The sequence below is a fragment of the Elephas maximus genome, chromosome 18, assembly GCF_024166365.1.
Source record: "Elephas maximus indicus isolate mEleMax1 chromosome 18, mEleMax1 primary haplotype, whole genome shotgun sequence".
Taxonomy (NCBI): Eukaryota; Metazoa; Chordata; class Mammalia; order Proboscidea; family Elephantidae; genus Elephas; species Elephas maximus.
Window position 1 is genome coordinate 10675720 of NC_064836.1, and position 15086 is coordinate 10690805.

Below are 15086 nucleotides of genomic sequence, written 5' to 3' on the forward strand. Positions count from 1 at the left end.
TTTTAAGTTATTAATAACTTCAGAAAAGTTACCTCCCACATATCCTGTCTCAGAAAGCTAACAAAAGATGTGTTCCACCAAAATGAGGGCTCGACATCATTTTGATTCTTGATCATTTGAACGTTTTCTCTCTCTCTGTAAACTTGTAGGAGCTCTTTATTCCTGGTGCTCTGAGAGAGAACTAATTGTATGACATGCCTTAGCATGCTTCTATTTTCAGACATTGTCCTGGATACTTGGTGTGGCCTTTCCACCTGGAAACTCATATCCTTCAGTTCTGATTTGGGGATTTTCTTGCATTATTTCAGTGATGAGTTTCTTACCCCTGTTTTCTCTCTTTTCTTTTTCAAGAGCTCCTATTTTTTAGAAGTTTGACTCTCCAGGACTGATTCTCTCATTTTCTTATCTTTTCTTTCCTATTTTCCATCTATTTTAGCTCTACTTTCTGGGAGATTTCCTCAAATTTATTTTCTAACCATCTGCTGTGTTTATTATTTCTGCTTTCATGAAGATCATTTCTTTTTTGTTCTCTAAATGTCCATTTTTGTAGATTCTATTCTTCTGCACTCACTTTTTTTATATTTTTATTCTGCTTTAAGTGAAAATTTACAAATTAAGTCAGTCTCTCACAGAAAAACTTATGTACACCTTGCTACATACTCCCAATTATTTATTTTATTAGTATTATATTTTAATGAGACAGCCCCCTCTCTCCCTCCACTCTCTCTTTTTGTGTCCATTTCACTAGCTTCTAACCCCCTCTACCCTCTCATCTCCCCTCCAGGCAGGAGATGCCAACATAGTCTCAAGTGTCCACCTGATCCAAGAAGCTCACTCCTCACCAGCATCCCTCTCCAACCCATTGTCCAGTCCAACCCATGTCTGAAGAGTTGGCTTCGGGAATGGTTCCTGTCCTGGGCCAACAGAAGGTCTGGGGGCCATGTGCACTCATCTTCTGTTGTTGTATAACAAACAACTTCAAAACTAGAGGTTTAAGACAGCAATAAACATTTATTGTTTTACAATTTCTTTGGGTCAGGAATTCAAGTGAGCCTTAGCTGGATGTGCTCAGGCTTGGGGTCTCCCATAAGGCTGTAGTCAAGATGTTGGCTGGAACCCTGAGAGTGTGGACCCCAGAAACCCTTATAGCTCAGTAATGAAGTCATTCCTGAGGTTCACCCTTCAGCCAAAGATTAGACAGGCCCATAAAACGGGCACATCAGCCCAGGGGCAAGGGATGAGAGGACAGGAAAGCTGGTTATACGGAATCCAAGGTCGAGAAGGGGAGAGTCAGTGTTGACATGTGGGGTTGGCAACCGATGTCACAAAACAATATGTATATTAATTGTTTGACGAGAAACTAGTTTGCCCTGTAAACCTTCATCTAAAGTACAATTAAAAAAAAAAAAAGGTGTTGGCTGGGCCTTCAGTTACCCGCAGGCTTGACTGGTGCTGGAAGATCTACTTCCAAGATAACTCACTCATATGTCTGAAGAGTTGATGCTTATTTTTGGCAAGGGGCCTCAGTCCCTCCTTCCCTCTTCCCACTAGGCCTCTGCTCAAGCTGCTTAAATGTCCTCCTGACACGGCAACTGACTTCTTCTAAAGCAAGCAACCCAAGAACGCACAAGGCAGAAGCAGCAATGCCTTTTCTGACTTAGCCTTGGAAGGCACACACAGTCAGCTCATCCACGTTCTGTGCATTAGAAATGCGTTACCCAACTGACCCACATTCAAGAAGAGGAGAGTTAGGTTCCACCTTTGAAGGGAGGACTGTCAAAGAATTTGTGGGCATATTTTAAAACCACTACATCTTGTTTCACATCGCTAAGGATATTAATGATAAATTGTTTTAAAGATTGATAATTTTTTGCGTAAGTTTTCTTCTTCCTACAAAGTTGCTGTTTTCCCAGTTGCGTTTTTTTTTTTTCTTCTGTTCACCTTATTCTCTCTTTTTCATGTGAGATGCTTTCCTCACATCAGTGGGAAGCCTTTGATGTCTGCTCATATTAAAGGCGAAAGACTAAAAAGTTGATTAGAAACTCTCAGCATGTGGGTAAGCTTATGGGTGATCTGGCTGTTGGGTAAGGAACTCACATTTTTAAACATCTTTAGATCTGTCCAATTGGGCTGGTCAGATTTCCCAGAGAAAACTCTTCCAATCTCCTACCTGGAGGGCAAAAGCCAGCCTGTTAGTAGGAAAATGAGCCAGAAGCGAGGAGAAAATGGGAGAAGAGATTTAGGAATCTCACCATTCTGCATAAAGACATTGCTTTATTATTTCCTGTTTTCTAGAAATTACATCTGCCTTCAGTTGTTCCCCTAAACTGAAGGCTCTTTGTTTTCTTTTCAGCAATAAATAAATCTCTAGTCCTCTGCTGGGTTGCAAAATGGTAACAGTGACACAGCAGAGTGGAGTAGGGGAGAAGATTTAGAAAGCAAACTGCTTCTTAAACCGATTCCATTCCCTTCTCTACCTCCTCCACTTCCAGGGGGCCTGGCTTTGCCAATCCCTGAACTTTATGAGAATTCTGCCTTGTAAATTGGGTTGCTTCTGGCTTTTCCCACTGATGTTTTAGGATTTTATTTTTATGAGTCTGTAAATCAGTTACCATTTGTCCTGCTTTATAGCTTTCAAAAGCTTTTTATTGTCTCTTCTGCCCTTATGAGTTTATGCTTTTAATACAAACTTATTTTTCATACTTTTGGTGGGCTTCAGGGAAGGAGCAAAAATTAGATATGAAAAATCTGTCAGACTTATTTACCTGAAACTCTGACAGAACAATCTTTTTTAAAAGATAAACCAAGTATACACAAGTATACCCTGTTGCCTGAGACGGCCTGGAAGCAATGACACCCCAACAGCAATAAGCACACCAGGATCCCGGATCCTAGTGTCTAAACACCATCCTCCTTTAAAAGGAACCAGGCCTCCTTGGACAAATGGCTGATTCTAGGCTTGGAGTAGGAAACGTACAAGATGTGCCTGGAGCATCTTGTAATGCCAGAAAGAAGGAGCTCAAAAAAATAAAAAAGGCAAACAAAAAAAACCCAAAACCACACCACAGTGATGTCAAAGGGATATAGGAGCCAACAGACATACATACAATGGAATGCTACTCAGCCAGTAAGAAAAACGAAGTCTTGTTACATGCTATAATATGGATAGAGCTGGAAAACATTATGCTGAGTGAAATAAGTCAATCACAAAAGGACAAACATTGTATGACCTCACTTATATAAAAAGACAAGAACAGGCGAATGTGTAGAGACCAAAGTTTATTAGTGGTTACCAGGGGCAAGAGAGAAGAGGAAGGGGGGGTGTATTGCTTAAGGAATACTGAGTTTTGGTTTATGGTGATGGGCCAATCACATTGATTAAGGGTAGCATTGCATAGCCAATTATTGTAATTGCTGTCAATAACCTCTACAACTAGAAAAGATTGAATTGGCAGAAGTTGTGTGATAGATATATTTACAACAACAACAAAAGGGAGTAGCTGCTGAGGCTGCTTATGTACAACCAAACACCTCATGGGATTTTGTTCCTTGGTTTAGAGGTTTAAGGTCATGGTTTTATGGGAAATCCCAATTAATTGGCCTAATAATGGGTTCACTGCATCTGTTCTACCTCCTAGTTCATTGGGTAGTGCCTGGGGTCTTAAAAGCTTGCAAGCGGCCATCCAAGGCACAAAAATTGGTCTCTACCCACCTGGGGCAACAGAGGAAGAAACAGAGTCAGGAATAAAAGGAGGATATGGAATGTGTGGCTAATTGCCTCCATGAACAACTGCCTCTTTTGCAATGAGACCAGAAGAACTAGATGGTGCCTGGCTGTCATTGCTGAACATTTTGATCAAAGAATTTATAGAAGAATCTTGATCACAAGGGGGAATATACAAACAGAATTTCAAATTCTAACGGAATCCACACTTTCTGGAGCCATGGAGGCTGGACGAACCCATGAAACTATTGCCCTAGTATAATCTTTAAACCTTAAACTGAAGATAATCCCTGAACTCTTCTTGAAGCCAAACAATAATTTAGCTTAGGTGGTAAGGAATGTCTACCTGAGGTTTTAAGCACACCCATACAGAATCAAATTGACAACTGTAATTCAAGTTTAGATAAGAAACGTAGGGGGCAGTGAGTTTATGTTAAGGGGGGAGTAACAACTCAGAAAATGAGGGTGAGAATGGTTGCACAACTCAAAGACTGTAATCAGTGTCACTGAATTGCACACATGGAAATTGTTGAATTGGTGTATGTTCACCTGTGTATATCTCAACAACAACAAATGAAATAAATTATTTTTAAAAATTCCCAGTTGAGGAACATTCTACAGTATACCTGAGCAGGTCTCCTCAGAACAGTCAAGGTCATCAAAACCAAGGAAAGTGCAGTGCAATGGATCAACTTGTATGGACTTTCTCCTCATGGTCTTGTAATTTCCACTCAAGTGATTGGCTGGGACTATGCAAATAGGGCAATTGTAGCCCACCAAGGGGATTGGTCAGTTTTGCCATTCTGCTGGGCTTGAAATGAGCAATCCCCGGGGGCAGGAAGGAGAGCACACCACAATCACCAAAGAAGGAGAGCAAAGAGTGGAGTGTGTCCTTTGGACCTAGGATGCCTGCGCTGAGGAGCTTCTGGAACCAAGCGACCAAGAGGAAGAGAGCTGTAACACTGAAGAAAGTGAGAAGGGGTGGCAGAGAAATGGTGGCAGGAGAGATTGGCAGGAGACAGTGCATTGGGCCTCCTGGCCCACTGAGAGAGAAAGCTGAGTGCCTTTGGGCCGAGGCTTACTGGTGGAGTAGGATGCCTCTGGGTACTTATTGGCAGAGCTAAAAGAGCTTTGTAACACTTGCCTGAGCAGGGCAGAGGCCGAGGGATCAGAGAGAGATTCATCTGTGGCACAGCTGGGAAAAAGCTGTCCTGATGGAAGTACTGTATCCTGAGCATTTCTGAACCTGAACTGTAACCTGTTTCTTCCCTAATAAACCCCAAAATCATGAGTATTGTCTGTGAGCAATACACCTTCACTGTCTTACCTCAGGGGTATGTCAGCTCTCCAGCCCTATGTCATAATTTAGTCCACAGGGACCTTGATCACCTTTCCCTTCCACGGGACATCACACTGGTCCATTACATTGATGACATTATACTGATTGGACCCAGTAAGGAAGTGTCAATGACTCTGGACTTATTGGCAAAACATTTGCATGTTAGAGGGTGGAAAATTTATCAGACAAAAATAAACGGTAAAATTTCTAGGGGTCCAGTGGTGTGGGGCATGTCAAGATATTTCTTCTAAAGTGAAGGATAAGTTATTACATCTGGCCCCTTCCACAACTAAAAAGGAGGTACAACACCTGGTAGGATTTTTTGGATTTTGGAGGCAACATATCCCTCATTTGGGTGTGCTACTCAGGTCTATTTATCAAGTGACTTGAAAAGCTGCTAGTTTTGAGTGGGGCCCAGAACAAGAGAAGGCTCTGCAACAGGTTCAGACTGCTATGGGAGCTGCTCTGCCACTTGGGCTGCATGATCTGGCTGATCCAATCGTGCTTGAAGTGTAAGTGGCAGATAGAGATGCTGTTTGGAGTCTTTGGCAGGCTCCTACTGGTAAATCACACCGAAGACCCTTAGGATCTTGGAGCAAAGCCCTGGCATCCTCTGCAGATAACTACTCTCCTTTTGAGAAACAGCATTTGGCTTGATATTGGGCCTTAGTAGAGACTGAACACTTAACCATGGGACACTAAGTCACCAAGTGGCTTGAGCTGCCCATCATGAACTGGGTGTTGTTTGACTCACAGAGTCATAAAGTTGGACTTGCACAGCGGCACTCCATTGTTAAATGTAAGTGGTATATACGAGATCCGGCCTGAGCAGGACTTAAAGGCACAAGTAAGTTGCATGAGGAAACGGCCAAAACGCCCATGGTCTCCACTCATGTCACATTACCTTCCCTCTCCCAGTCTGCACCTATGGTCTCATGGGGAGTTCTTTACGATCAGTTGACTGAAAAAGAGAAAACTCGTGCCTGTTTACAGATGGTTCTGCAAGACATGCAGGCACAACTCAAAAGTTGACAGCAGCAGTACTATAACCCCTTTTAGGGACCTCCCTGAAAGACAATGGTCCCAATGGGCAGAACTTCAAGCAGTGCACCTGGATGTTCACTTTGCTTGGAAGGAGAAACGGTCAGATGTGCGATTCTACGCTGATTCATGGGCTGTGGTCAATGGTTTGCCTGGATGGTCAGGTGTTGGAAGGAACATGACTGGAAAATTGGTCACAAGGATGTATGGGACAGAGGTAGGTGGATAGACCTCTCTGAATGGGCCAGAAAAGTGAATATAATTGTGTCTCATGTGAATGCTCACCAAAGAGTGACCTCAGCAGAGGAGGATTTTAACAATCAAGGGGATAGGATGACGCACTCTGTGGAAACCAGTCATCCTCTTTCCCTAGCCACTTGCGTCATTGCCCAGTGGGTTCATGAACAAAGTGACCATGATGGCAGGGATATTATGCATGGGCTCAGCAACGTGGACTTCCACTCACCAAGGACAACTTGGCTATAGCCACTGCTGAGTGCTCAATCTGCCAGCAGCAGAGACTAACTCTGAGTCTTCAATATGGCACCATTCCTCAAAGTGATCAGCCAGCAACCTAGTGGCAGGCTGATTATATTGGACTGCTTCCATCATGGAAAGGGCAGTGTTTTGTTCTTACTGGAATAGACACTTACTTTGGATATGAATTTGCCTTCCCGGAATGCAATGCTTCTGCCAAAACTACCATCCGTCGACTTACAGAGTGTCTTATCTGCCATCATGTATTTCACACAACAACACCTCAGATCAAGGGACTCACCTCACAGCAAATGAAGTGCGGCAATGGGCCCATGCTCATGGAATTCACTGGTTTTATCATGTTCCCCATCATCCTGAAGCAGCAGGCTTGATAGAATGATGGAATGGTCTTCTAAAGACACAGTTATGACACCAGTTAGGTGGCAATTCCTTGTGGGATTGGGGCAATGTTCTCCAGGAGGCTGTATATGCCCTAAACCAGGGTCCAATATGTGGTGCTGTTTCTCTCATAGCCAGAATTCATGGGTTTAGGAATCAAGAGGTGCAAAAGGGAGTGGCATCATTCACTATTATCCCTAGTGACCCACTCACAAATTTTTTGCTTCCAGTCCCCACAATCTTATGCTCTGCAGGTCTAGAGTCATTAGTTCCAAAGTGAGGAATGCTCCCACCTGGAGACACATCACTGATTCCATTGAACCGGAAGTTAAGAATGCCACCTGGTCACTTTGGGCTGCTTATGCCTGTGAATCTACAGGCAAATAAGGGAGTTACCATATTGACTGGTGTAATTAATCCTGATTACCAAGAGGAAATAAGATTGAGATTACATAATAGAGGTAAAGAAGAGTATGCCTGGAATACAGGAGATCCCTTAAGGCAGATGTGATTACCATGCCCTGGAATTACAGTCAGTGGAAAACCACAGCAACCCAATTCTGACATGACAACTAACGGCCCAGACCTTTCACCCCGCCAGGCAAAGAACCATGATCAGTTGAGGTTCTTGCTGAGGGTAAAGGGAATAAGGAATGGATGGTGGAAGAAGGTAGTTCTAAATACCAGCTGTGACCACGTGACCAGTTGCAGAAATGAGAACTGCAATTGTTGTGTTTTTCCTTTTATGTGTACATCAAATATTTTTGTTTTCTTCACTTATAAAATATAATATGTAAACAGGGTTAGTGCATCTGCAGTTGTATGCATGCTGTCTCATGTTAGGCACAAGCATGACTTCATAATTGTCTTTATTTAGAGATTGTATATGGCTTAAGGAGATGTGTACATGTGCCAATTTGACAAGTCGTGGACTGTGATGGTTAAGGTTGTGGGTCAGCTTGGCTGGGTCATGATTATCAGTGGTTTGGCAGTAATGTAATGATGAAATCAACTCCATGATGAGATCTACTGTGAGCAATCAATCAGTTTAAATGGAGTTTCCTTGGCGGTGTGGCCTGCCTCCAGTATATACATGGATGTTGTTGCTCTGGATCCTGCATCTGGCTCATCATCATCTGACCTCCAGCTCGTGGGGCTTAAGCTAGCAGCTTACCTGCTTATCTTGGAATTTGTTGGCATACAAAGCCTGTGAACCATTAACCTGCCATCTGACCTGCCCATTTTGGGTTTGTCAGCCCCTGTTGCTACGTGAGTCAGGAAAAGCCTCCAGCCTGACACCTGACCCATGAGCGCGGGACTTGCCAGCCTCTACAATACAACTGTATGAGCCATTCCTCGAGATAAATCTCTCTCTCTCCCTGCCTCCCTCTCTGTGTGTGTGTACATACACACACGCACACACACACTTCACTGGTTTTGCTTCTCTAGAGAACCCAGGCTAAGACATGGTGATTGTGACCTTGTTTGGAAACAGGTCTTTTTTTAATCAGTTAAATTAACAAGGTCATACTAGAGTAGGGTGGGTCCTAATCACTTCTTAGCGGTGCCTTATAAAAGAGGAGAACAGACGAAGGGACAGAATCACATACAGCACAGAGGTGCCTGGGGCTACCAGAAGCTCCAAGGCAAGGAAAGATCTTCCCCTAGAGCAGACAGAGAGCCGAAGACCCTGCCAACAAGGGTTGAATTAGGACCTCTAGCCTCCAGCTGAGTCGGAATCGACTTGACGGCAGTGGGTTTGGGTAGCCTCCAGAACTGTGTGACAATAAACCTGTTCTCTGTGACAATAAATTTCTGTTCTTTAAAGCCACCTACTTTGTGGTGTTTGTCATGGTAGCCCTAGAAAAGTAAGACATCCTGTCATGGATTGAATTGTGTCCTCCAGAAACATGTGTATCAATTTGGCTAGGCCATGATTCCCAGTATTGTGTGATTATCCAACATTTTGTCATCAGATGTGATTTTCCAATATGTTGTAAATCATACCTCGGTGGCAGTTGTGTCAATGAGGCAGGACTCAGTCTACAAGATTGGATTGTGTCTTCAGCCAATCTCTTTTGGGATATAAAAGAGAGAAGTGAACAAAGAGACAGGAGGACCTCATACCACCTAAAAAAACAGCCTTGGGGAACAGAGAGTGTCCTTTGGGCCCCGGGGTTCCTGCGTGGAGAAGCTCCTAGTCCAGGGGAAGATGATGACAAGGACCTTCCTCCAGAGCAGACAGAGAAAGCCTTCCCCTGGAGCTGACATCCTAAATTTGTACTTCTAGCCTACTAGGCTGTTAGAGAATAAACCTCTGTTTCTTAAAGCCATCCACTTGTGGTATTTCTGTCACAGCAGCACTAGATAACAAAAACACACTTTCTGCTGTCTTTTTTATTTATTTGTTGCCTTCTCCTTGGTTGGTCTCCATCTATGGAATGTAAATTCCTCGAGAGCAGGGCTTTGTCTCTCTTGTTCACTGCTTTAATCCCAGATCTTAGAAAACTTGGCATAAAAAGGCACTCAGTTAATATTTGTCCAATAAAAGACAAGATTTTCAGAAATGATGTTATGTCCAAATATTCTGTTCAGTTGCTATTAGACCTGCAGGTTTGTTTTTGGTTAGGAAAATCAGATCACTAAACACTATTCATTCTGGCTGGCCAGTCACATCCTTATTATTTACTGCCCCGTCTTGTCAGTTATCTCCTGATGCCCTAATTAGTGGTTTTTTAACTGTGCTTTACAAAGTTCTAGTAGTTTCAGGAGCTACCGCTGATAGGCTCCCGGGAAGACATTGGGCAGGGTGGCCTCAATCTTGGTTCCTTCTCACTTTTTCACCCACCCTGACCCTCAGCTCTAGGTTTCTTTGTTTTATGTATTAGAATTTCCTATGAATTCTAATTTGAAGAAAGAGTTCTAAGGCTCAGGCAAATATGAAAACCCCTGAACTGGATAATTTTAATTCCAGGCTAAAATTACCGAGGCTGCCAATAAGCACATGAAAGTTGCTAACATCATTAGCCATTATGGGCATGTAAATCAAAACTGCTTTACATGCACTTTGTTGTTGTTGTTGTTGTTAGGTGCCATTGACTCATAGAGACCCTGTGTACACTGCCTGGCCCTGCACCATCCTCGCAATTGTTGTTATGCTTGAACCACACATGCGCTCAGATGGCTAATTTAAAAAAAATTTTTTGAAAAATAATAAATGTTGGCGAGGATGCAGAGAAATCAGAACCCTTGTGCATTGCCAGTGGGAATGTAAAATGGTGCAGCCACAGTGGAAAACTTTGGTGGTTCCCCAAAAAGTTAAATGTAGAACTATCATGCCAACCAACCAGTTGCCATTGAGTCTATTCTGACTCATGGCAACCCCATGTGTGCAGTGCAGAACTGCTTCATCGGGTTTTTCGAGACTGTGACTTTTTAGAAGAAAATCAGCAGGCCTGTCTCCCAAGGCACATCTGGATGGGTTTGAACCACCAAATTTTGGCCAGTAGTCGAGCCATATGACTCAGCAATTCCACTCCTCAGTATATACCCAAAGCAAAACCCACTGCTGTTGAGTCAATTCTAACTCATATTGACTCCCTAGGGTTTCCAATGATGTAAATCCGTATGGAAACAAAGTGCCACGTCTTTTTCCTGCAGAGCTGCTGGTGGTTTTGAACTGCCGACCTTTCAGTTAGCAGTCAATCACTTTCAGTATATACCCAGGAGAAATGAAAACACTGTCCACATAAAAACTTGTACACAAACGTCCAACGCAGCATTATTCAAAATGGCCCAAGAGCAGAAACAACCCAAATGCCCATCAAGTGATCGTAGGATAAATAAAATGTGGTGTTTGGCCGTTTGAACCCACTCAGCTACTCATCTGAAAAAAGACCTGGCAATCTGCTCCTATAAAGATTACAGCTTAGAGAACCTTACGGAGCAGTTCTACTCTGTCACATGGGATCACTATGAGTTGAAATCGACTTGACGGCACTTAACAACAATAGTCATAAAAGAGAATTTTATTTGGCAATAAAAAAGAATGAAGTACCAATACATGGTACAACATGGATGAACCTTGAAAACATGATGCTGAGTGAAAGAAGCCAATCTCAAAAGACTACATGTGATTCTGTTTATGTAAAAAGTCCAGAAGAGGCATATCTATAGAGGTAGAAAGTAGATTAGTGGTTGCCTAGGGCTGGGGGATTGGGGGACGCAAAAGTCACTACAAATGGGTACAAGTTTCTTTCTGTGGTCATGAAAATACTCTAAAATGGTGGCAATGTTTGCATAACTAAATACACTAAAAGCCATTGAATTGTAGACTTTAAACGGGTGAGTTGTATGGAATGTGAATTATATTTCAGTAAAGCTGTTAAAAAAATTTTTTTATCGAAGCTCTGCTACATGCAGTGTAAATTTGGAACCTTCCTTACTCTTTTACACATTAAAGTAGACCACGAACAGTCATCTTAGAAGACTGCTGCCCCTCATCACCTCTGAGTGAATTATTCTATCCGGCAACGTCCTTATTAGAATCCTCAAGTTTTAGAAGCTGATGTCAAGCTGACCCCTAGTTGAACAGCCTGTTAAGTCACAGGGCTCCAGGAGAGAGCTTTTGTCTTCCACGCAGCTGTATCTAGAGCACTTAAAACAGTGATTAGCAGAGGATGGGTAGTAATTTTTTGGAACATTTTATTGTGTTTTAGGTGAAAGTTTACACAGCAAATTAGCTTCTCATTCAACAATTTATCTACAATTTGTTCCATGACATTGTTTGCTATCCCTTCAATGTGTCAGCACTCTCCCCATTTCTACCCTGCCCTCCCCTTTCTGTCCCTCCAATTTCCCTGACCTTCTTGCCTTTTATCTTTGCCTTTGGGCAAATGTTGCCCGTTTGGTCTCATATAGTTGATTGTTCTAGGGAGCACATGTTATTGTTTATTTTATAGGCCAATCGCTTATTTGGCCGAAAGGTGACCTCCGGGTGTGGCTTCAGTTCCAGGTTAAAAGGATGTCTTAGGGTGACAGTCTCAGGGGTTCCTCCAGTCGCATTCAGTCCGGTAAGTCTGGTCTTTTTTATGAATTTGAGTTTTGTTCTACATTTTTCTCCCATTCTAACAGGGACCTTCTATTGTATCCCCGGTCAGAGTGGTTGTTAGTGGTAGCCGGGCACCATCTAGTTCTTCTGGTCTCGGGCCAGAGAAGGCTGTGGTTTGTATGGGCCCTTAGTCCTATGGACTAATTGCTTCCATGGATCTTTGGTTTCCTTCACACTCCTTCACTCCAGACGGGAAGAGACCAATAGTCGTCTCTTAGACAGCTGGTGGCAAGCCTTTAAGGCCCCAGACACTACTCACCAAACTAAGATGTAGAACATTCCCTTTATGAACTATGTTATGCCAGTTGATCTAGAATGTCCCCCGAGACTGTGGTCCTTAGCCTTCAAGCCCAGTAGCTTAGTTCCACAAGGTGTTTGGATATGTCTAAGAAGTTTCCATAACTGTGCCCCCAGGTGTTCTGTTATACATATGAATATATATATGCAGGACATACAAGTATGTATGTATATACAAATGCCCACAACTACACACACGTACTCCCATATGCCTCCCACACTGATACAGCATGCATATCTAGCTATGTAACCACTCACAAATTTTGTGTTGCTATTTTTTTTTTATTACTGTGGTTGCAGAATGGTATGTGTTATAGCATTTATCGTTGTTGTCCTTTATTCTTGCTTACCTCTCAGTTCTTCATTACCTTGATTATGTTGTGCTGACTTCCCACATATTGTGTATTGCCTTTCCCTTCACCAGAATTAACACATATTTACTATCTAAATAAGTGATTCTTCCTCCCTCCCCGTCCCACCCCTGGTAACCATCAAAAAATGTTGCTTTCTGTGTGTAAAGTTATTCTAGGCTTTTTATAAAAGTGGTATCATACAATATTTGTCCTTTTGTTATTGACTTATTTCACTCAGCATAATGTCGTCCAGATTCATCCCTGTTATGTTTCGAGAACTCATTATTATTCTTCATTGTTGCATAGTATTTCACAGTATGTACGTACCACATTTTGTTTAGCCATTCATCCGTCAATGGACACTTAGGTTGTTTCCATCTTTTTGCTGAATAGTGCTGCAATGAACATGAATGTGCATATGTTTATTCATGTCACTGCTCTTAGTTCCCTAGGATATATACCTAGGAGTAGGATTGCTGGATCATATGCTATTTCTATTTCTAGCTTCTTGAGGAAGTGCCATATCATTTTCCAATAGTGGTTGTACCATTTTACAATCATGCCAGCACTGTATAAAAGTTCCAATCTCCTCACAGTTTCACCGGCATTTGTTGTTTTCTTTTTTTTGATTAGTGTCATTTTTGCAGGGGTGAGATGGTATCTCATTGTGGTTTTGATTTGCACCTTGCTAATGGCTAATGCAGTAGTACATTGACAGGAATCTGCATCAATTGAAGCTGGATTCAGAAGAGAATGTGGAACAAAGGATATCATTGCTGATGTCAGATGGATCTTGGCTGAAAGCACAGAGTACCAGAAAGATGTTTAACTGCGCTTTATTGACTATGCAAAGGAATTTGACTGTGTGGATCATAACTAATCATGGATAACATTGTTAAGCACAGAACATTTAATTGTGCTCTTGAAGAACCTGAACATGGATCAAGAGGCAGACATTTGAACAGAACAAGGGGATACTGCATGATTTACAGTCAGGAAATGTGTGTTTCACGGCAGTATCCTTTCATCATACTCATTCGATCTGTATGCCAAACAAATAATCCAAGGAGCTGGACGATATGAAGAAGAACAGGGCATCAGGATTGGAGGAAGACTTATTAACGACCTGTGATATACAAATGATACAACCTTGCTTGCTGAAAGTGAAGAGGACTTGAACACTTGCTAGTGAAGACCGATGACCATAGCCTTCAGTATGGATGACACCTCAACATAAAGAAAACAAAAATCCTCACAACTGGACCAATGAGCAACATCATGATAAACAGAGAAAAGACTGAAATTGTCAAGGATTCATTTTACCTGGATCCACAATCAACACCCATGGAAGTAACCGTCAAGAAATCAATGACGCACTGCATTGCGCAAATCTGCAGCAAAAGACATCTTGAAAGTGTTAAAAAGCAAAGATGTCACTTTAAGAACTAAGGTGCATCTGACTCAAGCCTTGGTGTTTTCAATTGCCTCATCTGCATGTGAAAGCCAGACAATGGATAAGGAAGACTGGAAGAGTTGATGCCTTTGAATCATGGTGTTGGTGAAGAATATTGAATATACCATGGCCTGCCAAAGAACAAACAAATCTGTCTTGGAGGAAGTCCAGCTGGAATGCTGATTAGAAGTGAGGGTGGAGAGACTTCATCTCACACACTTTGGACATGTTATCAGGAGGGACCAATCCCTGGAGAAGGACATCATGCTTGGTAGAGTAGAGGGTCAGTGAAAAAGAGGAAGACCCTCAATGAGAGGGACTGACACAGTGGCTGCGACAATGCACTGGAACATGGCAATGATTGTGAGGATGGCACAGGACCTGACGGTGTTTCGTTCTGTTGCACATAGGGTCACTATGAGTTGGAACTGACTTGATGGCACCTAACGATGACAGCAATGGCTAAGAATTGCGAGCATCTTTTCATGTGTTTGTTAGCAGTCTGAATGTCTTCTTTGGTGTGGTTAGTAATGTTTTTTTGATGTCTGTCAGTCCATCACCCATTTGTCAGTTTGTTGTACTGTGGTGGCTTGTGTATTGCTACCATACTGGAAGCTATGTGCAGTGCAGTGGGTTTCTCTTATATGTGGTCTTTCTGGCCTTAGGTTTATAATTTTGCCAAAGTGATTGGCTAGGCCACAATCTTGCAAGGGATTGGTCAATATACTATGCAAATAGGGTATATAAACATCCAATAGTAAGTGACCTTGTAGGAATTGATCTATTAGTATACAAATTGAGTGACTGTAGTCTACTGAGGGGATTGGTCAATTCTTGATCTGGCTGGGAGGGCCATCCCTTGAAATTGAATATAAGGGCCAATCTCACAGAGG

The 15086-nt window shown here is 42.4% G+C and overlaps 1 long non-coding RNA gene across 2 annotated transcripts in view; it reads left to right on the top strand.

Annotated features, from left to right (window-relative positions):
• LOC126061571 (uncharacterized) overlaps positions 1-15086 on the top strand; it is a 41665-nt gene that overhangs the window by 8504 nt on the left and 18075 nt on the right. Inside the window, exon 4 of one of the 2 annotated variants that reach the window (XR_007513833.1) lies at positions 11942-12052. This is a non-coding gene — a long non-coding RNA (uncharacterized LOC126061571). Of the gene's footprint in view, positions 1-784; positions 1830-11941; positions 12053-15086 lie in introns of those variants that run through there. The other variant, XR_007513832.1, reaches the window with a different exon arrangement.